The sequence below is a fragment of the Dipteris shenzhenensis genome, chromosome 15 (genome assembly GCF_047967505.1).
Source record: "Dipteris shenzhenensis isolate YYH24624 ecotype China chromosome 15, Dip_SZ_1.0, whole genome shotgun sequence".
Lineage (NCBI taxonomy): Eukaryota > Viridiplantae > Streptophyta > Polypodiopsida > Gleicheniales > Dipteridaceae > Dipteris > Dipteris shenzhenensis.
The window spans coordinates 19,720,809-19,743,757 of NC_141610.1; the positions used below are offsets into that span (position 1 = coordinate 19,720,809).

Genomic DNA, 22,949 nt, shown 5'->3' on the forward strand with positions numbered 1-22,949 from the left:
TTGATAGTAGATCTCAAAAAACATGAGTGGACTGGTTTTGAGAGGTTACATGTCATGACACTATCTCACATGAGCAGGGGATGTAAAGCACAAATCCCTCATTCGAGACCATTACCTACTTGGGCCAAGTCAAAAGATTTGGTTGGGGTGGTTATAATGGGGGGGTCAAAGAAGAAAGAAAGTTTATTAAAGTCTACTGAAGACCGATGGGTCTATAGCTACTAAATGAGCATCCTAATCCATGCTAGAAAACTGTGTAGGGCTAGTCAATGTCATCATCATCATCAATATCACCATAGTCATAGTCCTCACTAACATCATCATCATCCTAGCACATAGAGCTAGCCCAATACAATCCTGCACACACATGGCATGAGATGTCAAAGTAGACTCAGTAACAGGCTAGGTTGTGCAACCATGAAGCCCGTGATAGATCGTTGTTTGATGTCTACAAGTCTAGTCTGTTGTGACCTCTTGGCGACGGCTCTTCGTCTGACAAGCGCCATACTGACCCCTATCGATCATGCCTTGGGTCTGAACATGGATGAGATGTCAGCTAGTGTGATATGTGCATCTGTCCTCTGCCAAATGTGTCGAGTCTCAGTCTCCAGGTCTCTACCTCGACTGCTATCCGTGACCAGGGGCAGTATGCTCTGTCTGAAAGAACTCCATGATCACACAATTAGATGAGTATGATAAGGTCCCCCATCCCTGTCTCTGTGATTTGATAAGATGCTCTCTATGTTGAATCGCCTCATGAATGAAAGCGGTCAGGCACCTCTAGTCTGTGTATGAGAGAAGTCCGGAAAGAAACCCAAAGCCGTCTCTGAAGAGGTAGTGGTATCGATAGTCCACGGATCTCGTAGTAGACTAGCCAACGGAAGGCGAAGTGCTGTTGTGACTCGATCTCATGTTGGTCACATAGTGTGCAAGTATGACTCTCTCTAGGTATCCCCTCCACTCGTCCACTCTCAATACGGAATTGGTGTGATGAAACATGGAATTGCCCAATGGAAATCCTAAGCGAATGTGATAGGTGGATCTGAGTGTACCCTGGCGGGTCAATGAAACCCTCCTCGAAGATGCACAAGTAGTGATCCCTATAGAAGCTGAGCTTCACAGGGAGCTCTCTTGGTGCCATCCAGATCCTGAATGTGTGTGGCTGTAAAAGATCCTCTCGGATGATCCGGCTAAACTCGTTGCCATAAAACGTGACAAATGGGACATCAATGCTATACTGGAAGAGTGGCAAACTGTGTGGAATCCCAATCTCTCTAACCATCTTCATGTGTGTGCATACCAACATCTGTGATCACCCTCAGCTATGATTGCCAAAGAAGAGGACAGGGCTAAGGTGTGTCACCCTACAATACAGGAGCCATAGTCTAGCATGGAATATAGTTAAGTGATAGTCTCGAATGCGCATCTAACTGCAATGGAGATGCCACGAAGTCAGCCTAAATGATCTAATGGGGAACCGATGGCTTATTATGAATGTATGTGATGATAGTAAGAGAACCTGTAATCGCACCACTCGAGTCCACTCTATATCTGAGAGGTCTAGCTCCCATGGGCCAGCAAGGGCTGCCATACATGCCTGCAGGCCAAACCAAGGAGTCGAAAAGGAGAACCTTGGTCCATGGGTCCTAAAAGTGCAAGTGGAAGCACTGTCTCTCCAATCAGCCAAGAGAGGCATATCCTCTGCTCAAGCGGGCCTGCATCGCTTGTCTCATCTTGAAGACAGGGCTAGAGAATAGAACCCCCAGGTATGTGTATGATGAAAAAATGTCAACCAGTGACCCGTCAAAACTAAATTGGTCTCTATGCATAGCTGCTCGGGAGATGTTGAAGATCATGACCTTGGTTTTACCCATGTTGACCTTGAAGTCATGGGCTCACAAAAAGCCAAAAGTGCATCTACGTGTCTCTCGAGCCCTTCAGTGGATGAAGATAAAAACACCACGTCGTCAGCGTATAACAAAATCTGGAGCAAAGAGCCAGCAAAAGAGCACCTAGCTCCCCCTAGGGTCCCCATAAAAAACTCAAGCTCCTCTATATAAAGGTCAAACAAGTTCGGAGAAAGCTAGCAGCCTTGTTTGACCCCGATGGTGCTCATGATCTCATTTGTCCACCCATTGCCTATCCCAACTCTGTCGGTATCAGGTTTTCTTTCAGTCTCATAGACCCATCGGTCTTCCGAAGACTCTAATAAAATTTCTTTCTTTCTTTCTTTCTCATACAATGCCATACCAGCCCAAACAATCTCCTGACGATAACCCAGCTTTTGTAACCCCTTGATGACGCGTGCATGTGGCACTATATCAAAGTCTTTGCGGAGATCAGGTTTCCAGATCAGTCCTCAGAGATGCCCTCCATCTCCTTTCCTATTTTTGTGGCTGAAGCTATGAGTACGTTTCCTGAACCTCAAGCTGATATTTGTGGGATGAGCCTTCCCCTTAAACAAAATGAGGAGCTTTTAAATAGTGAGTTGGCAGACAACACTGCTTTTTTTAAAATGCCACTCCTTTAAATCTCACTTCTTTCAGAGCAGCCTTGGATTTGTTTTGTACTGCAACAAGTGCACACACTAATTGGAATGAATCTAATGGCTTTCGGACTAGTGACGAGGACACTCTCGATTGGGGGACTAATCTTGTCTTGGATTCAGAGGGGTGTCTCACTCGGGTACTTGAGCTGCCAGGTCAGTATGGGTATCTCCCCTTCACATCACTTTGCTCATGTAATTGGGATGCCAGGTTGATATGGCAATCTCTCCTTCACAGGAACTTGCTCTTGTGCTGGAGAAGATCAAGAGGAAACTCCTTTTTTGGAGTTCAACCAAACTTGGCCTTGCTTCCAAGATGGTGGTTGTTAACCGGGCTCTGTTGGCCATGGCACGATTTGTTTGCTCTTGTTGCTGCTGTTCAGGGACTGCAGCATTCAGCTCAAGAGGCCTATAAGAAAATTTCTATGGAGTGGTCTAGATGGTGCAGCAGATGCTAATGGGAGAGACTTTGATTCTCCCCACACAAGAAGGGGATCTTAATTTAATTGATCCAAACTTGCAGTGCAAGGCCTTGCTTTGCTAGGTAGAGGACCTACCTCTTCCGTGGGATCCTGGAAAGCTAGGCCCGGATGTTGAGATCCCACTAACAAAGGAAATGACGAAATGAATACGTTGGAGTAGAAAGAGCTTCAGAACTTCACAAAATCGGAATCAGCTTCACAGGTAGAAGTTTTGGACCGCTCTTAATCCACTAGCAGTGTCTGAACTGCAAAAAGTGGCACATAATTTCTTCCACAAATCTTTAGAAAAATTCTAGAGGATCATACATTATATTTATGAAGTCATCTCAAAGGAATCTCAGGAAGGATTCAGCATAATGAGCCATACCTGTGGATTAGCTAGATAAAGATGACATGCCTGTTTCTTGCTCTACTTGGATGGGCCTTCACGAGGTCAGGTATTCACTTCAGGACGATTAGATGAGGATGCCTTGGTCTTTGAGGTTCAATCTAGGAGCAAGCTGCCTGGATCTACAAATGATGTTTTGTTAGGTGTTGCTTTTCAATCTGTCAACATCATTGGTTATGTGCAACACGGCTCTAATTCAGATTCGTACCTACACCTGGATTCGCTTCCTATTCTTTCTAGCTCATGGAGGATTTGGCTCTATGGAGGAGTCCCCATAAAGTTTTTGCAATGGGACCCCTGAAAGTGGGAGTGCATTGATATAGGGCACAACATTAGCCCTGCAGGGCTTTGCTCTCACACCCATGTAACCATAGGCATCCATACTCAGTGCAAGCACCAACATCTAACCTGAGAGCATTTACTAGTAGCCCGAACAAGACCACACACTCCCTAGAATATCACAAGTGTCCACTAACTCACTAGAATACCCAAACAATGGGTGAAAGCACGACTGAACTGCCCACGGTGCTCCGAAGCACGAACAACCTCTGCAAGCATTCACTGTGAACCATCCTTCCAAGCAAGTCTCTTTAAAAACACAGCCCAATGCTCACGGACAATCACTAGAAAGCATAAGTGAGCCCTTTATCAACCAAGTACTCAACCAAGCCGTTGCACGACTCTCTACGAGCTTCTGCTCACGTGTCCACATAGTGGGCTGCACCCAGCACCTTCGACCCCAAATGCTTGTACACGCAGCCTGAAAATCTCACGTGGGAGTTTCGGGAACCCATCTACCGTCCATACTCTTGGGGAAAGAATGTCACATACGGCTACCTGTACCAATGTACGATTGTCCGTACCAACATTCCGTAAGGTTATCCGTACCAACATTTATTGCTTGAAAACCCTTCCATATAGGCGCATTTAATGCATGCGTAGCCTTTCCCATATTGTCGCATTTAATGCTTGCACAGCCATCCATACCCCGTGCACGTCCGTACATCACCGCAAGCGCCCATCTCCGTGAGGACTCCTCTTTTTCCGTAAAACTCCCCCACGCCATTCTTCTCCGTCAACCCCTTGGCCCAAGGCCACATGGAAACATACCAAAATATGCTAAGAATAACCAGATGTAGCAGCTCTAAGAAGATGTAACAGAAGATGGAGAGAAGGGGTTGAGACTCGACGGAGGAGATGGGAAGAAGGGCTGAGAGAAGAGGAAGGGGCTGAGTGGGTGAGGAGAGAGCTTAGAAGGGAGTGGAAGGGGCTGAGCCTTGAGGCCTGAGAGCTTAGAGAGGGGGCTGAGTGGATGAGAGCTTAGAGAGGGGGCTGAATGGGCTGAGTGCTTGAGAGAGGGGGCTGAGAGGCTGACTGGCTGAGTGGAAGGGGGTGGAGACTGGTTGGAGAGGGCTTAAACCCCGTCGGCACCAAAATGGTGCTCCCGCGCAGCCCTAAAACCGGAACACCAAAGACCCAACCTGAAACGCATTCCGGCCTTGTTCCCAGAACGTTTGGGAACATTTCCCAAGCGTAACGTTCCCAAGCATTCCCACACTGCCATCCACCAAGGAACGGCGTCCCCACATTCCAGGAAGACTGAACGCCATTCCTTGGTAACTATGGTTGTCGCATGGCTCAAATGATAATCTCAAAATGCGATTCGAAAATGGAGGAGAATCCCAAGGCTAAGGAACTTCAAATTCAGCTAGCGTCATCTTCTCTGCTTCTTTATCCCATGTCTCTATTTTAACAAGCTTAAGAATGCACCTAATAATATCCTATCAAAACCAGCATCTGCAACATCCACTAGGTGAGTTTTGGCTTCTTTGTTGCGTTAGAATTATAGATATAATTCAGCAGTGACCAATGTAATTTAATAAGCTAGTTAGGGGCACTTTTCCCTCTTTAAGAGGTTTTCCCCCCTAACCGCAGTTAGTTCACTAACTATGGTTAGTGACTACTAAGGTTTTGTCACTAGGACAAAACCTTATCTCTCACACTTTCAGTTGTACTCTATACACTCTTCTATTGCAACTTAGCTCTCAAGCTTTCAGCTCTCCAGCTCTCACTCTCTTGCTCTCTCTCTCTCTCTCTCTCTCCCAATTCTCACATTTGGTATCAGAGCGATTAATCCCGCTCCCTGCTTCTTCCCCGTTCAGCTCCAACCTATAGCCCACGCTCCTGCTGCTACATCTCGCCCGTACAGTCCGTACGACTGTACGGAATCCGTACTTGGTCTCTGCACGTCCGTACCCTGTCGTACCTTACATGCCGTACCGTACCTACCGTACTACTACTGCTGCATCCGTACCTTTCGTACCTACAGTTTCAAAGTGCATCCGTACCTTCCGTACCTGCAGACTCGAAGTACCGTGCGACTGTACGGCTATACAGCTCATCGCCGTACAGCCACGTACGGTTCAATGCCGTCCGTACCGCCATACAGATTTGCAACACGTGTGGCGCCGTCGTCCGTACTTCGTACAGTCATTCATACTCCATACTATCATTCGTACTTCGTACTCCGTACCTTCGTACTCCATACTTTCATACTGGTCCTGCTTCCGTACAGCAGGTAGTCCTCCGTACAATCTCTAATTCCGTACAAGAGAAACTCGCAGGTGATCTTTGGCAGGCACATTTTGCAAACAGCCATTGTTTGGCTCAGTTTTTTAGGAGTACATTTGGGGCATTTTGTTTATTGCAGACATTGCAATCATTTTGTAGTTTCGGAGCTACACTTGGAGCAAACATTGCAGATTTGGTCTGAAATTTGGGAATTTCTGCTGAAATTGCAAAATTTGGGGCTTTCTGTACTTCTGCCTAACACAAAAGCCCCAAAATAGGCCTGAAATTGCAACCGGAAAGGGGCAAATTGATCAAAAGCCCCAAATGTTGCAAGAATTGCGCTCTGTCTGCAAAAGCCCCAAATTTCACTGCGAGATTGCAGTGTAATTACAAAATCCCCAAATTTCTTCAAGAAATTGTACTGCAAAACTGAAAGCCCCAAATTTCGAGCTTGAAATTGCAACCAGAAAGGGAGAGCAATTTCTGGAGTTTTCAATTCATACTGCCTTTCTTGAAGTGTTTTGCAACACTTTTGGCAAATTCTGGAGAGTTTTTGATGCTTGGACAGATTTCTGACAGTGCAAGTACAGAAATCTGAGTTGCATTTACAGCCGGTGCTTGGCTGTGTTTTTTGGGAGTTGTGCATTTCATTCCCAGTAAGGGAATTCAGTTTTGTATCTGCTTAAATCTCTTTCTCAGATATGGCCCAGCAAAATCAAAATGACTTCCAGTTCGGTGGTCTTTCACAGGAAGACAAGTTGGATGGTACCAACTACTCCCTCTAGAGTTTTATGGTACGCAATATTCTGATTTCTCGCAATTTATGGGATTATGTGAATGGGGGTGAGATCCGACCAGCAGGTATGGCACCTAGCAAGGAGGTGGAAGAGGTCGTGCATAGGGGGCAGCTGCAGAACAAGTTGTTGGTGCAGCTATAGCCACTACTCCAGATCAGAAGAGATGGGATTCACGAGATGCCTTAGCTTTGTCATGCATCTCTCTTTCAGTGAAAAGATTTATCATTCCGCATATCCGGTCGTGTAAGACCTCCAAGGCAGCGTGGGATATTTTAGAAAGCATGTATGCAGCCCGGAATGATGCAAGGGTATCTTTCTTGAAAAGAGAGTTAAGTAATACACATATGGAAGAGGGTGACTCCATATCAGTCCACCTCACAAAGCTACAGGATCTCATAGAGCAATTGTTAAACATAGATGAAATTATTCCTGATTCAGAGATGATTACAATCTTTCTTTTCATGAGTTGATAGGACTTCTGCTTCAGGAAGAGCAGACCAGGAAAAACTTGGCTTCACGTGCAGGTGAACAAGACATGCTCTCAAAGTTTAAATCAAAAACAAAGGGACAGGCAAAGACATCAGTAAATCAGCCTTCCAGTGGGTCAAGACAGCCTTCACAAAAGGCTAAAAATGATGCAAGTAAGCCCAAGAAGAAGGGTTTTTGTCACTACTGCAAAAAGCCAGGTCATCACATTAAAGAATGCAGGAAAAGGCTTGCAAAAGAGAAGAAAAACAGCTCCGGTATGGCTGTTTCAGATTCAGCTCCTCATGCATCTGACACTGGGGATGCTGTAGCCAACTTTGTTGGACAGGATTATGCCTTTTTATCTTGCGTTTCAGATTCTAGGCTGGCTGCTCCAGATGCTCGGGATAGTACAGCCACTTGTAATGATGATACTTATGCATTTTTGACTTGCAGTTATGACTCTTCTACGGATGCATCTGCTTTCAGTGTCAATGAAACACTGAACACTTGGTATTTTGACAGCGGTGCATCCACTTGGAACTCTGAGAAAAACTTTTGCTCCTTCTTCAAATACTCTTATAGACCGATTTTCATCCGCATATACCTTGGCCCTATCCATAGCCTGGCGGATATTAGCTCTCGCAAGTGCTAGCATTTCCCGCATCTGAACTACAAAGCTCGCGGCACTAGGCACTTTCTGAGGTACTCCAACTATAGTTGGATTGGCTGGTCTATAACCATAGTTCAGTTCAAACGGACTGAACCCGGTAGAGGAATGTTTCCTATCATTGTAGGCAAACTCCAACAATGGCAACCACTTGTCCCATGTATGTTGCCTCAATGACACATATGCCCTCAGCATATCCTCTAAAGTCTGGTTGACTCTCTCCGTCTGACCATCCGTCTCAGGATGATCCCCACTACTCATTCCCAACTCAGTCCTTAGTGTCTCAAATACCGTTGTCCAAAAATGACCGGTAAATCTAACATCTCTGTCTGACACTATGGATCTAGGCAATCCATGCAGACGAAATATATGTCTAATGAACAAATCCGCCACTTGCGGGGCACTAACAGACTCTCTAGTCGGAATGAAGTGAGCCATCTTGGTTAGACGATCAACCACCACAAGGATAGAATTATACCCTCCTTGTGTTGCAGGTAGCCCTACAATAAAGTCCATGGAAATGCTCTCCCACTTACTTAGTGGTATTTCCAAGGGCTGTAAAAGTCCGGGTGGCTTCACCCACTCCGCCTTGCTTACGTGACACGAGAAACACCGTGTCACATATTCATGAATATGCTTTTTCATCTTTGGCCAAAAGAAATCTCGCTTCACGAGATCATATGTCTTCTCGACACCTGACTCTCTGCCTGAGATCATTCTGACCAGATACTACAACCTTGCCATTTCTAACTAGCATACCATCCCTTATGGTATATCTTGCATAAGTTTGGCCTTTTCTGGATGCCAGGTCATCCTTTTCACTTTCCCCGGGTTTTAACATATGAGCCTTAGGCCATAAGCTCTGGACAAACTCGTCCACCTTTTGAGTTTCTCTAATCTCGGTCATTAGAGCACTCTCTAATACCGTGAAACTCAGGTTGTGCATAATGCGAGACAACGCATCAGCAACCTTATTGTCTTTTCCTCTTTGGTACCGAATCGTTAGATTAAACTCCTGCATGAGCTCTGCCCACCTAGCTTGGCGGCCCCTCAAGTCAGGTTGTTTACAAAAATGTTTCAGAGTATCATGATCCACATCCACATAAAACTCTGAACCATACAAATAATGCCTCCATGTTTTCAAAGCATGGATAACACAACATACAACTCCAATTCATGAGTTGGCCAATTCCTTTGAGAGGGAGAAAGCTTCTTGCTTTCAAAGGCTACTGGCCTTCCCTCCTGAAGGAGGACTGCTCCTACCACAATGCCACTTGCATCGGTTTCTAGGAACAACGGTTTCTGGGGATCAACTACTTTTAACACCGGTTCTGAGACCACAGCTTGTTTTATGGTGTTAAAACTTTCCTGTTGATTCTGTCCCCAAATAAAAGGTACTTTATCTGAGGTCAGATCAGTCAATGGCGATACTATTCCGGAATATCCTTTGATATGCCTTCTATAAAACTGGACAAATCCCAAGAATGATCGCAACGCGGTCAGACTCTGAGGGATTGGCCAAGTTAGTATCGCAGCCACTTTCTTCGGATCCATTTCTACCCCCTGTGGAGTAATTATGAACCCTAAGTATTCAAGCCTAACCATACACAGTATAGTTTTCTTTTTATTTACATTGAGACTGGCTTTCCTCAAAGTACTGAACACTACTCTTAAGTGTTCACGATGTTCAGTAATACTTTTACTGAATATCAGGATATCGTCAATGAAACGTACTACGAGCTTTCCGATATACGGACGTAGTAAATCGTTCATAAGCATGACGAAGGTCGCTGGAGCATTGGTAAGTCCGAAGGGCATTACCAAAAACTCATAATGACCAAACCTGCTTCTAAAAGCGGTTTTATGCACATCCTCGACTCTAATCCAGATTTGATGGTAGCCACACTTAAGATCTATCTTACTGAAAATCACGGCTCCATTTAATGCATCTAGCAAATCATCAATCCGAGCCATCGGATACCTGTGCTTAGCAGTGATATTATTCAATGCTCTGTAATCTATACAGAGGCGAAACGTATCATCCTTTTTCTTCTTTAATATCACTGGCGAAGCAAAAGGTGAGAAACTTGGTTGAATCTGCCCCAACTTGAGATATTCTTCCAGTTGTCTACGCACCTCCGCCTCTTCAACAAAACTTATACTATGGGGAGGTCTATTTACAGGTTCTGCCCCCGGGGTCAGTTCAATCTTATGTTCAACTTTCCGCTCTGGAGGTAACCCATAAGGTAGTTCATCCCTAAAACATTCAGAGAACTCCTCTGTTATAAGATTAGCCAGCTTGGCCATCTCACCACTTTGCATAACATCAGTGCTAGCCGAAGAATCATCCATTGGCTCTACCGATGCTGTGCAAAGGAATAAAAACTCTACTTGAGCCTTTCTGATTTCCATCACGGAAATCAATGGTCCCTGAGGTATATCTTTTTCACCTCGCAAGACATAAAGCACATCATTCATCTTGAATTGATATACGTGCTTTTTTCAATCAATGGCTGGAGTCTTCCTAGAATGCCACGCCATACCCAGGGCTATATCTGCATGAGCAAGCTTGGTTATTTCAAAATCAAGCTTCTCAGCATAGTCCTGAATCCGAAGCTTCAACTGGGTAACCCTTTGGTCCCATACTTCAGTTTAACTTCCATCTGCCATCCTGACTGTATACGCATAGTCAGATGGACTTGTCTTTAATTTCAGCCTCTTCACGAGCTTGGAGTTAATCACATTGTGAGTTGACGCCGAGTCAAACAACACAATGACATCATGACTGGCCACTTGCCCTTTCATTTTAATTAACTCCGTATCATTAAAGGCCGTATATCCCGTTGCTGCAGGCTTAGATAGGATGTTATCAAGTGCACTCGTCACTAACTTAGCAACAGATACACATAACAAACAAGGTACTAACCTCTGAGAAGGTCCCGCCAGTTGCATCTGCATATGTTCCGCATTGGGAATCTCCTGCATTTCCACGTCGCATTCAGATATTATCATATTAGCCGTGCGACGGTCTTTATTCACTGGACAATCCTTCCACTGATGTCGCTGAAGGAAGCCGAAGCACAATCCTTCTTTCCTAGCTTTCTCTTTTTATTCAGGGGTCAACGAGGACTTTGACCAAGCCCGGGCTGCCATTGGAGTTATTTTCCTTTTCACCCCAACGGTGGTACTTGTCTGTTCTGGTCCCTCAACCGGCTTCACCTGCTTGGTTTGGCCACTTGGCTGCGAGACACTTGTCTTTGAAACCCATTTCCTCGGAAATCCCTCTTTTTTTGGGTACTCATACTCAGTCCCTGCCTGCACAAATCCACCAGATCTGCCTCTCGCATCCTCATAGTTCAGGGCTACTGCAATAGATTCATCTAATGTAGTCACATATTTAGCCCGAACTTATATTTTGATCTTGTCGTTCAGTCCATAGATATAGTCTTTTAACTGAACCGACATAGGGAGAGGGTCTGTTATTTTCATGACACATTCCCTGAATTTGTCGGTGTACTCTGCCACCGACAGACTCCTCTGACGAAGATTTCTATAAGCATCCCAAGCTCGGGACTTGTCACCACAATGTAAATATCCTAAGTCAAAGTACAGTTGACCATTTATTTGATCTTAATTAAAGAGTTTTATATGTATTAATTACGGTCAAAGAGTTATTTTAATGGTCAAAGGATTGACTACGGTCAAAGATACTTGACTCCAGTCAAGTAAACCTGACTACGGTCAGAGAATGTTGACTTCGGTCAACAAGACTTGGCACGCGCCAAGAGGGGTTAACCTCGGTTAACCAAGATGTGTCAACCTCGGTTGGAGAGACTTGGCTATAATTAAAGCGCCTTGACCTTTGGTCGAAGCTCTTTAATTATAATCAAGAGTGTTGACCTCGGTCAACCAGAGAAAATATATATATATATTTATTTATATATATATATATATTTGTTTAGATGTGCACATGTGTTCAGTGGGGACGCCCACCGTGACTAGGATTAGTCCACAGTGTGTTATTTGCATGCAAAGCGCTAACAATTAATGGGTACCATGGTGGTGCGCTTTAATTAATTGTTGCAGGTACTAGGAAGGATTATTTTTCCTAAGCGAAATGGGAGCCTGACAAGCACCTAGGAAGCGGTTCGTGTGACCGAGAGCCTTGAAGACTCCAGAATGGCCCTAAGTGGCTTGTAATAAGAGTTAGTCTAGATTTTAGACAAGTGGCATGTTGCCAATTTGAATGGGGCTTGAAGCTCTTGTAAGAAAGAGAATTCTTTTCACGTTTTAGGAGAGACTTACGAGACAGCTCAGGCTGAACTTCTGTAACAGAATTTCTGAAAGTAATAAAGACCTTCGGGGGGGTCCAGCCCGACAATTTGTCCTGGGCCCTAGTGTTTGTCCAGAGAGAGAGACTGAGGGAGAGCTTTTGGAGTAGTTTAATTCAGTCGTTGACGTGAATCCATAGCTGTTTATTTCCCACTCTCAGTTTCGGTTTTTATTTCCCACTCTCAGTTTCGGTTGTATTGGTATCAGAGCGTTAGGATCTCCCTACCTTCTATGTTGGGGAGCGATCAAGGGAAAAGAACCGCAGGCCATCGCATGGGCAGCGAAGCTATTGTGAGCAGTTTAAAAAAAAAAAAAGGGGTGTCGGAAGTGCATAAATTTGTCTCTGTGCATAATTGGACCGAGATGAACAAGGGAGTGCTCTACTGAGGGCGATGCCACAGAGGAGAAAAAGAGGCTAATAGATGTGACGTGACCACGGAAGCCGTATCGTGCTGCGTTGACGACTTTGGGTGTTATTGAAGATGGTCAAAGAACTGGTGTTCTGTCATCTGTTGGCTTAATTGATGGAACCTCAATGCAAAGGCTGACTGGGCTGGTGACGCCGTCACGTTGGCACACAAGGCGCAGTGCGTGTGCTCGACGCTAGCGCTCATAGGCTAAGCAACTGCTAAATTGCCAATAGCAATGAAAGAGGTTCCGTGGCCGCGCGAATGGTGAAATCCCTCCAGCAATGACGATCCGTGCATCCGCGACGCTCTGCGCGACGCGCGATGACTCCTGCATAGCCAAGGTTTGAAACCTTTGGCTGTGCTGACGTGGCCAGGGTGCCACCTAGGCAGACACGTGGCATGCACAGAGCTGACGTGGCAGACACGTCTGGATGCTGACGTGGCAGCATGTGCAGGCTGATGACGTGGCAGTACACGTGGCATCCAGCTCAGAACTGACGTGGCACACTGACACGTGGCAGCCAGGTTGGCAGACCTGTGGTTAGTGTGACCTTGTTCAAGTTAACTGCAGTTAACTGACCCTGGTCAGGGATTTGGTCAGAGGACAGCCTAACCAGACTGGACTGGTGCAGTTAACCAGTTTGGTTAAGTTAGTGGCCAAGTTACAGACTAACTAGTCTGTCAATGTAACCAGACCAGAACAGAACTGATCTGGTTAGTGTAACCAGCCAGTTACTTCATCCGGTTACTGTTCCACAAAAAAACAAAAAAAAACAAAAAAAAAAAAAAGACAGTTGCAGAGACAGTTTTGGCTATCAATTTTCACCTACCTGTCAGACTTTTACTGTCAGAAAAGTAGCAGAAAAGCAGAGAAAACAGAGATTTGCAGAAAAAGAGTATGCATGCCTTTGAGCAGTAAAAAGAGGGAAAAACAGATGCCTTTTGAAGCCATCTGCAGCAGCCAGAAAAGGGCAACATAGTTGATGATGCTTTGGCAACTGTGTGGGTACATGCCTTGAACTGACAGCCAGTACTGGCATAGATTGTGAATGCAAAACACCTCTTGTTGAGGTACCCTTTTCTGTCGGAAAAGCAAAGGTAGTGTGCATTAGTTACTTGCACTGTGTGAGAAAATCTGCAGATCTCAGAATATGGATCAATCACCTATCCAGTGGGATTCTCAAGATAGGGATGTGCATCCAAGACAGAGGAATGTGCTGCAAACTCAACAAGAATTTGAACAAATGGTACGCACTCGTATACAAGAGCTGGAAAATCTAAAAAAAGATCCCAGGGCTCAGCATTTGTTTCCAGCAGAAGCTATGCCTAATCCAGTATATGACGTGCCAATGCCAGAGGCACATTCTCGTGTACAGTCTGAGAGACAGAGATCTCATAGATCTCATTAGAGACGGTCCCATAGTAAAAAGAGATCGAGGCATCGTCACCGATCTCCTAGTCCATCACCGTCTACCTCGAGTTCGACTTTTGTGTCTTCTTCTTCCTTATCAGATAAACCATCCAGGAAAAGAAGGAAACACGAGAAGTCTGGGAAGAGAAAGTCTTCCAAAGCGACCAGGGAATTTAAAGAGGGAGGAAAATCTGTCAAGTTTATGACCTACAATGGACAGTATGGTCATACAGACAAAGCATTGCAGTTTATCAGACAGTTTGATGCTGCATTTGGTACAGAGAAATTTTCAGAATCCTCCAAATTAAGAATGGTCAGCTTACACTTAACAGCAACGGCTAGTGCATGGTGGAGTGCACTGACTACAGATGGGTCAGCCCCAAGAAAGTGGAAGGGCTTCAAGAAAGCCTTCTACCAGCAGTTCATGCCTAAACAGTTCAGAGACCATGTTCTTCAAGACTGGGACAGCTTGCACATGGATGCAGGAGATACAGTGGATGGGTACAACCAAAAGTTCTGGGATGCTTATTTGCAGGTTGCACCGTTCAAAAAGATCTCCAAAGGTACCCAGATGAGAAAGTACAGAGCAGGTCTCACTCCAAGAATTCAGGCAGTAGTGAATGCTTTGGGGGCAAAGAATATTCAAGATCTTATGCATTCAGCCTCAGTAGCGAGTCTTGTACCGCTACAAGATCCATCTACAGTGCCATCCTTGCATGCAGGACGTGCTGATAAAAAGAAATCTGATTTTATAAAATCAGAAAAGAAAGAGTCCCCTAAGGCTGAAAAGAAAGGGTTTCAGCCTCAGAAGCCGAGGGGTACTCAGTTCTCAAAGACCTATAAGGGCAAATCTATATTTACCCCTGAACAGATAGCGGAATTCCGTAGAGATGGGAAATGCTTCAGGTGCGGTAAAGAGGGGCATGTGGCTGCCCAGTGCCCAGAAAAGCCTTCATCATCGAAGGGAAAAGAGGCAGAGAAGCCACGAGGACCGCAAAAGCCAATGGCGGGGGGTATTCCTGATATACTGGGTCATGCTTTGAACCCAGAAGAACGAGAATTGCTGCTATCATGGGGCAAAGTTAGAGACCAGCAAGCGCTGATTTTATTTGATCCAGGGGCTACTGATAATTTCATATCAGAGGATCTAGCCCTGAGGCTGGGAATAAAGACGGAAGAGCTAGGCAGGGCTTTGGATGCCGATCAAATGTTTTGTGGGAATCCTGTGCCAGTTACTCCCTTGATAGGGAAGCTCCGTCTTCATATTCAGAGTTATGTGGATCAGGAAGACTTCTTCATTTCTCCACTGAAACATTATGATGTAGTTTTGGGGATGCCTTGGTTTCACCGCAAGGCAGTGAAGTTGACTCTTCCTGAAAGAGTGCTGGAATTTGTACATAGGGGGAAAAATCAGCGTGTAATTGCCAGGAATAAAGGGGACACTATCCCCATTGTATCTGATGTTTCATGCGGTAAAGCAATAAAGTCTGCAATTTCTGCGTACATGGTTTTTGTAAAAGAAAAAGAGACTGATATGCATGCTGAAATGAATGATGCAGACAAAGATAAGTTTCAGTTTTTGGTAAACTTTAAAGATTGCTTTTCTGATGTTTTGCCAGGGGAGTTACCCCCAGAGAGACCAGAAGATCATCAGATAGAGTTAATGCCTGGTAGTGAGCCACCAAACAGACCCCCTTATAGAGTCAGTGCGACTCAGAGAGAGGAGATTATGGCTCAAGTACAGGACTTGCTGTCCAAAGGCTTGATTCAGCCCAGCTCGTCTCCTTTTTGTTCCCCTGTACTGTTAGTACAGAAGAAAGATGGTTCATTCCGTATGTGTGTTGATTATCGCGCACTAAACAAAATGACCATCAAGAATAGATTCCCTATTCCGCGTATCGATGATGTCTTGGATCAGTTAAATGGAGCTTCAGTTTTCAGCAGGATAGACTTAAAGAGTGGCTACCACCAAGTGAGGATACAACCTCAGGATGTGCATAAGACAGCATTCCGCACAACATTCGGGTTGTATGAATACTTAGTGATGCCTTTTGGATTGACAAATGCTCCAGCCACATTTAACAGAATGATGGATCGCATCTTCCGGAAGTACCGGCATTTTACTGGTACTTTCTTTGATGATATCTTAGTTTTCTCTAAGACAGAGGAAGACCACAGAGAACATCTTGCTATAGTGTTTCAAGAACTAAGAAATCATCAGCTCTATGCAAACAGCAAGAAAAGTGAGTTCTTCTTGGAAGAAATCCACTATCTGGGGCATATAATATCCAAGAATGGGATACAAATGGATCCAGCGAAGATCCGTGCCATTCAAGAATGGCCAGAGCTGAAAACTGTGCATGAAGTCCGAAGCTTTTTAGGCTTGTGTTCTTACTACAGAAGATTTATCAAACATTTTGCTGATATCGCAGCTCCATTACATGACCTCACTAAGAAAAACGCAGCCTTCACCTGGGGATTATCACAAAAGAAAGCATTCAATACACTCAAGGAAAAGTTGACTACAGAGCCTATTCTGGTAGTTCCGGATCTGTATCAGTCTTTTGATGTGGATTGCGATGCTTGTGGAGAATGTGTTGGGGCTGCGTTGCATCAGAATGGTCATGTAGTAGCCTATGAAAGCAGACGACTTCGGGATGCGGAAAGATATTTAGGAATCTATGAGAAAGAGTTATTGGCTGTAATTCATGCTATCCATACATGGAAACACTATCTTTTGGGTGCAGATTTTACTGTCAAAACAGATCACCAAAGTCTGAAATACTTTTTGACTCAGACCAAGCTTTCAGAGAAGCATATGAAATGGGCAAACATGCTGTCAATGTATCATTTTCAGATTGTCCATACTCCAAGAATTCGGAACAGAGTGGCAGATGCCTTGTCCCGAAGACCCCAGGTCAATAATGTAACTATTGCTTATCATCAGGACCTGGAAGGCATGAGGGAACAATATGCTCATGATTCTGATTTTGGTGAAATTTTACAGCAGATGCAAGAAGGGCAACCCACCAGTCACTATTCCCTGAAAGATGGGTATTTAATGAAAGATGATTGCCTATGCATCACCCAGGAGATGAGGAAAAAGATTTTGGGGGAATGCCATGCACCTCCCTATGCTGGACATAGAGGAATTACAGCAACAACTCTAGCACTAGAGAGGTATTTCTTTTGGCCAGGAATGCGGAAAGATATACATCAGTTTGTTACTGAATGCCTTACCTGTCAGAAAATGAAATATAATAGACAGAAGGCACCTGGCCTACTTATGCCTCTTCCCGTGCCTCAGGCACCATGGGAAAATATTACAATGGACTTTATTTTTGATTTGCCAAGATCAAAGTCAGGGAATGACGGAATTTGGACTATCATAGACAGATTCAGCAAGCAAGCTCATTTCCTTCCGGTTCGCAAAACCATAAAGGCAGATCATATGGCTAAATTGTTTATGGCACAGATCTTTAAACATCATGGTATGCCTAAGTCCATTGTTAGTGATCGAGATCCCAGAATGACCAGTCTATTCTGGAGAGCTTTATTTGATAACATGGGGACAAATCTGAATTTTTCTTCTTCTTTCCATCCCCAGACAGATGGTCAAAGTGAAGTAGCAAATTCTACCATTTTGGATATGCTGAAATGCTACGTGGGTGACCAAAGTTCAGACTGGGAAAAGTACCTACCGTTAGTAGAGTTTGCTTACAATAATACAGTACATAGCTCTACAGGGAAAGCCCCTTTTGAAGTCATATATGGGAAGGTGATTTTGCCACCTATATTGAGGACTAAAGATGAAATATTTGCAGCTGATCAGTTTGTGAGAGACCTCCAGACAGCTTACAGCCAAGTCCGGACAGCAATTGAAAGGTCTCAAGAGAAACATAAAAGGGCTGCAGATAAACATAGGAGACAGTTGGATCTCAAGGAAGGGGACTGGGTACTTTTAAAGTTTGAAAAAGCTAGGCTCCGCAAGTTTAAAGGCAAACAGAAAGTGTATGCAAAGTTATCTCCCAGATACTATGGCCCTTTCAGGGTTACAGAAAGAATAAATGACGTTGCATACAGATTAGCATTGCCAGAGCATTGGAGGATTCACAATGCATTCCATGTGAGTCTTCTAAAGAAATTTCAAGGACCAGAGCCTACAGAACCAGTATCAGAGGATCCACCAGAAGTGGATGAGCTGGAGGAAGTCCTTCAGCCAGAGCAAATTGTGTACCATACTGTACGTAAAGGCCCTCAGGGTAAGGAATTTTACAGGTATCTTGTAAAATTCAAGAATTATACGGCCTTAGATGCCAAGTGGATGGACGAACACATGTTATCCGATCATCCACAGCTTTTGGATGTTTACAAGGAAGCTTTTCAGTTGAGGTCAACTGAATAGAAGCCGAGGGGATGTCACCACAATGTAAATATCCTAAGTCAAAGTACAGTTGACCATTTATTTGATCTTAATTAAAGAGTTTTATATGTATTAATTACGGTCAAAGAGTTATTTTAATGGTCAAAGGATTGACTACGGTCAAAGATACTTGACTCCAGTCAAGTAAACCTGACTACGGTCAGAGAATGTTGACTTCGGTCAACAAGACTTGGCACGCGCCAAGAGGGGTTAACCTCGGTTAACCAAGATGTGTCAACCTCGGTTGGAGAGACTTGGCTATAATTAAAGCGCCTTGACCTTTGGTCGAAGCTCTTTAATTATAATCAAGAGTGTTGACCTCGGTCAACCAGAGAAAATATATATATTTATTTATTTATATATATATATATATTTGTTTAGATGTGCACATGTGTTCAGTGGGGACGCCCACCGTGACTAGGATTAGTCCACAGTGTGTTATTTGCATGCAAAGCGCTAACAATTAATGGGTACCATGGTGGTGCGCTTTAATTAATTGTTGCAGGTACTAGGAAGGATTATTTTTCCTAAGCGAAATGGGAGCCTGACAAGCACCTAGGAAGCGGTTCGTGTGACCGAGAGCCTTGAAGACTCCAGAATGGCCCTAAGTGGCTTGTAATAAGAGTTAGTCTAGATTTTAGACAAGTGGCATGTTGCCAATTTGAATGGGGCTTGAAGCTCTTGTAAGAAAGAGAATTCTTTTCACGTTTTAGGAGAGACTTACGAGACAGCTCAGGCTGAACTTCTGTAACAGAATTTCTGAAAGTAATAAAGACCTTCGGGGGGGTCCAGCCCGACAATTTGTCCTGGGCCCTAGTGTTTGTCCAGAGAGAGAGAGTGAGGGAGAGCTTTTGGAGTAGTTTAATTCAGTCGTTGACGTGAATCCATAGCTGTTTATTTCCCACTCTCAGTTTCGGTTTTTATTTCCCACTCTCAGTTTCGGTTGTAGGACTCTTCATCAGGTGGGAGAAAGTGTTTCTTGAATTCAGCTTTAAACCCTTCCCAGGTGGTTGGAGCAACTTGATCCTTCTGTTGCTTTATCCACCATCTGTTCGCTGCCTCAATGAACAGGTGGGTGGCCTCGCGGATTTTCTTTAGATCGGATCTAATTTCACAAATGGCGAAGGCTTCTTCCCAATTGTGTAACCAAACCTCGATCACATCAGAGCTGCGCTCGGTCATCCGACCAGCTTACTTCTCCGGTCTATAATTAGCGATATTAGGCACTTTGACCCTTGCGCGCTCTAAGGAATGTATACTGGGCTCCGGCGTTGCTGGAGCTTTGCCCTTATCAATTCTAGACGGTCTAGCCGACAAGGCTTGCACCATCTCCCTGATCTCATTTTGACCAGCATTCACTTGAAGCTGCTGGTTCATAATCTGCTGTAAAGCATCCTCTAATATCGAAATCCTACCAATCAAAGTAGGTGCTGCCTGATGTGACATCTGTTGTGTAGACTGCACTCTAGACTCACTAGGATTCACCCTTGAATTCTGCCCTTCTGCTTCCATAGGTTCACAGTGGAAGATGGGTTTTTTTTTTTTTAATAATAAAACCCAAATAACCAATATATACACCCTTCACTTCTGTTCTGCTTTCCTGTTTTTTTTTTCTCTTCTACAGTGCAGAAATCACAGGACCATATGAAAACAAAAAAAACTGCACGGAAAGAAAGGGCTCCCTGATCTTTGCGACGATCCCGCTTGCTCCAGCTATTCGTAGGTGCGATCCAACTTGGCTCTTAGATGCAGCTAGGCTCCAACACGGTTTGCGAGTCCACCTACAGCCACCCTGCGCTAATCCTCGTCCACCTAGTACCAATTAGCAAAACCCATCGACTGCCGAACCGCTACGTTGTCCTAAGTTCAGCCGTTCATTAATTTCAATGCTTCATAAGTCCCGATCGCCTATCTGCGCTGCGTCCCCTGCTCAAACCCCGCTTGGGAAAACAGCGTCAATTTGTTGACCCATAAGCTCTTGGCTATGGCAGACGATCTCGAAAAACAGCCCCCAACGCTCTTTCGACGTCAACAGCGCCCAAGCTCACGTCTAGCTCGACCCGTCTATCCTTCTCTAGACCCTACGCTCCTCTTGGCGCAGACCATCTTTTTCTTGTTACACCGTCGATCGCCCAGGATCACGTCACGTACAACCCTCGTTATCCTATGCCTTCACCGATTTCATCGTAGATCACGAATCCCTTTCATCCTCTAACCATGCTTTGATACCAAATGTCACCAACTTTCACTTCTTGGCTTCTTTTTCTACGTTCAATCAATCATGAGCGATGGCATTCGGTTATTCCACCCAGCCAAACTCTCAAGGATAGTAAATCGTCAGATACGTAATATTCCTTCGTTATTTTCCTTCATACTTATCCATGAGACCCTCAATTCCCTAGATAGTTCTCCTTGCCAAATGTCATCATTATAGCCTCTCCACTTGGTGCACCTTTTTACCCCTCTCTTGGGCACATTAAAAACCACTTGCCCCTTGGCATTATTGCACATTTAGGTGCACCTAGGCCTTAGCACTCAGAACTATCTAGTCAATGCCATTCCGCCCTCACCTAGGACCTTGGCAGTTACTTCTCTTGACCATTTCAATTACGCACATTAACTATTACAAAAGTTGGTCATCTAAGAGAAAATGCCCACCGATCTATCCGAGGTCATGCTATCCCGGCTAGAGCATAACACCAATGAAGACAAAATTGCAGATTTCAAAGCTGATTTGCAGACCAACTTTGACATGTCAGATTTGGGGTTGCTTCACTTTTATTTGGGGATCCAGTTCTCTCATGAGAGACGTGGCACTGTTATGTCTCAGTCCAAGTATGTACAGAAACTCTTGGACAGATTTAACATGCATGATTGTAAGCCCATAGCCACTCCCATGGAGCCGGGGCTGAAACTCACAATGCATGATGCAGGAGAATTAGTTGATGCCACACTTTACAGTCAGGCTGTTGGATGCCTCATATATCTCTGCAACACTAGACCTGATATTCAATTTGCAGTATCTCGAGTAAGCAGGTACATGCACAGCCCAAAAACTATGCATGTACCTAAGTCAAAGGCACTAAGTCTTTTGAATTGCTATTTCCCAGGGGGGGCAACTTGCAGATGCATGCCTACAGTGATTCAGATTGGGCTGGTGATTATGACACTAGGCAGTCCACTGCTGGCAATTGTTTCTTTTTGGGTAAATCTTGCATTTCTTGGCTGAGCAAGAAACAATCTACAGTGGCTACCTCATCCTGTGAAGCTGAGTACAGGGCAGCTTTCACAGCAACAGTTGAATGTGTCTGGCTGCGACGTCTATTTGCTGATCTTCATCCGTCTTTGGAGGGTCCTTCTCCAATTCTCACTGATAGTCAGAGTGCCATTGCAGTGGCAAAGAATCCAGTGTTTCATGCTCGCACGAAGCACATTGAGGTTCACTATCACTACGTCAGAGAGAAGTTGCATGCAGGAGAGATCAGTATGATCTTTGTGTCCACACATGACAACGTTGCAGATATTTTCACCAAAGCACTACCACGTGAAAAGTTTGAGGCATTTCGTAGTGCCCTGAACTTATATCTATTTGGTGATTGATCAGCCTTGTACATGACATTGGCACTGCAGGGGGGTGTTAGAATTATAGATATAATTCAGCAGTGACCAATGTAATTTAATAAGCTAGTTAGGGGCACTTTTCCCTCTTTAAGAGGTTTTTTCCCCTAACCGCAATTAGTTCACTAACTATGGTTAGTGACTACTAAGGTTTTATCACTAGGACAAAACCTTATCTCTCACACTTTCAGTTGTACTCTTTACACTCTTCTATTGCAACTCAGCTCTCAAGCTTTCAGCTCTCCAGCTCTCACTCTCTTGCGCTCTCTCTCTCCCCATTCTCTCACATGTTGTGCATCTCTCAACTCATGCGTGGATGCATAAATAGATTCTTCGGCTACCCAAGATAGGGAGATGGCCTCATTATGTTGGTAAAAGATGCAAGCTCACGGCCTTGCAATGGTTGCAAGTGTGAAAAAGACTCATGTTCATGGTGGATCTCACTTATTGGACAAGTCTCAAACGGAAGCAAGCCTTAATTTCCTTCCTGGCCAGTGTTCTCTCACCAGGTTCCTCCCTTGTTTAATGGATTCTCAACATGTGGCATTCACTCTTGAATGCATGTCTTCGAGCAGTTGAGACATTCTCAACTTTTGGCGACTCCTAGCTGGCCAAGCTCATCTCAAGCTTTAAACCTAGCGATCCCGCCAGACTTGATTTGGAAACTTGAAACCTCACTCTTCTAACCACTCTGTTAAGAACCTAGTTGTGGGATGATCTGTACAAGAAGGAAATCCCTTTGATCCAAGCATTTGGAAAACCAAAATGCAGCAGTGGAAATTCAGTTTTTTTTAAATCATGGGAGGGGAAATTTGGGCTTGAGAGGCACAAATAGCT

At 44.5% G+C, this 22,949-nt stretch overlaps 1 protein-coding gene across 4 annotated transcripts in view; it reads right to left on the minus strand.

Moving 5' to 3' along the window:
- Nucleotides 1–22,949, minus strand: part of LOC147893517 (ARM repeat superfamily protein) — a 207,170-nt gene that overhangs the window by 65,686 nt on the left and 118,535 nt on the right. The gene's annotated exons all lie outside the window — the stretch shown is intronic.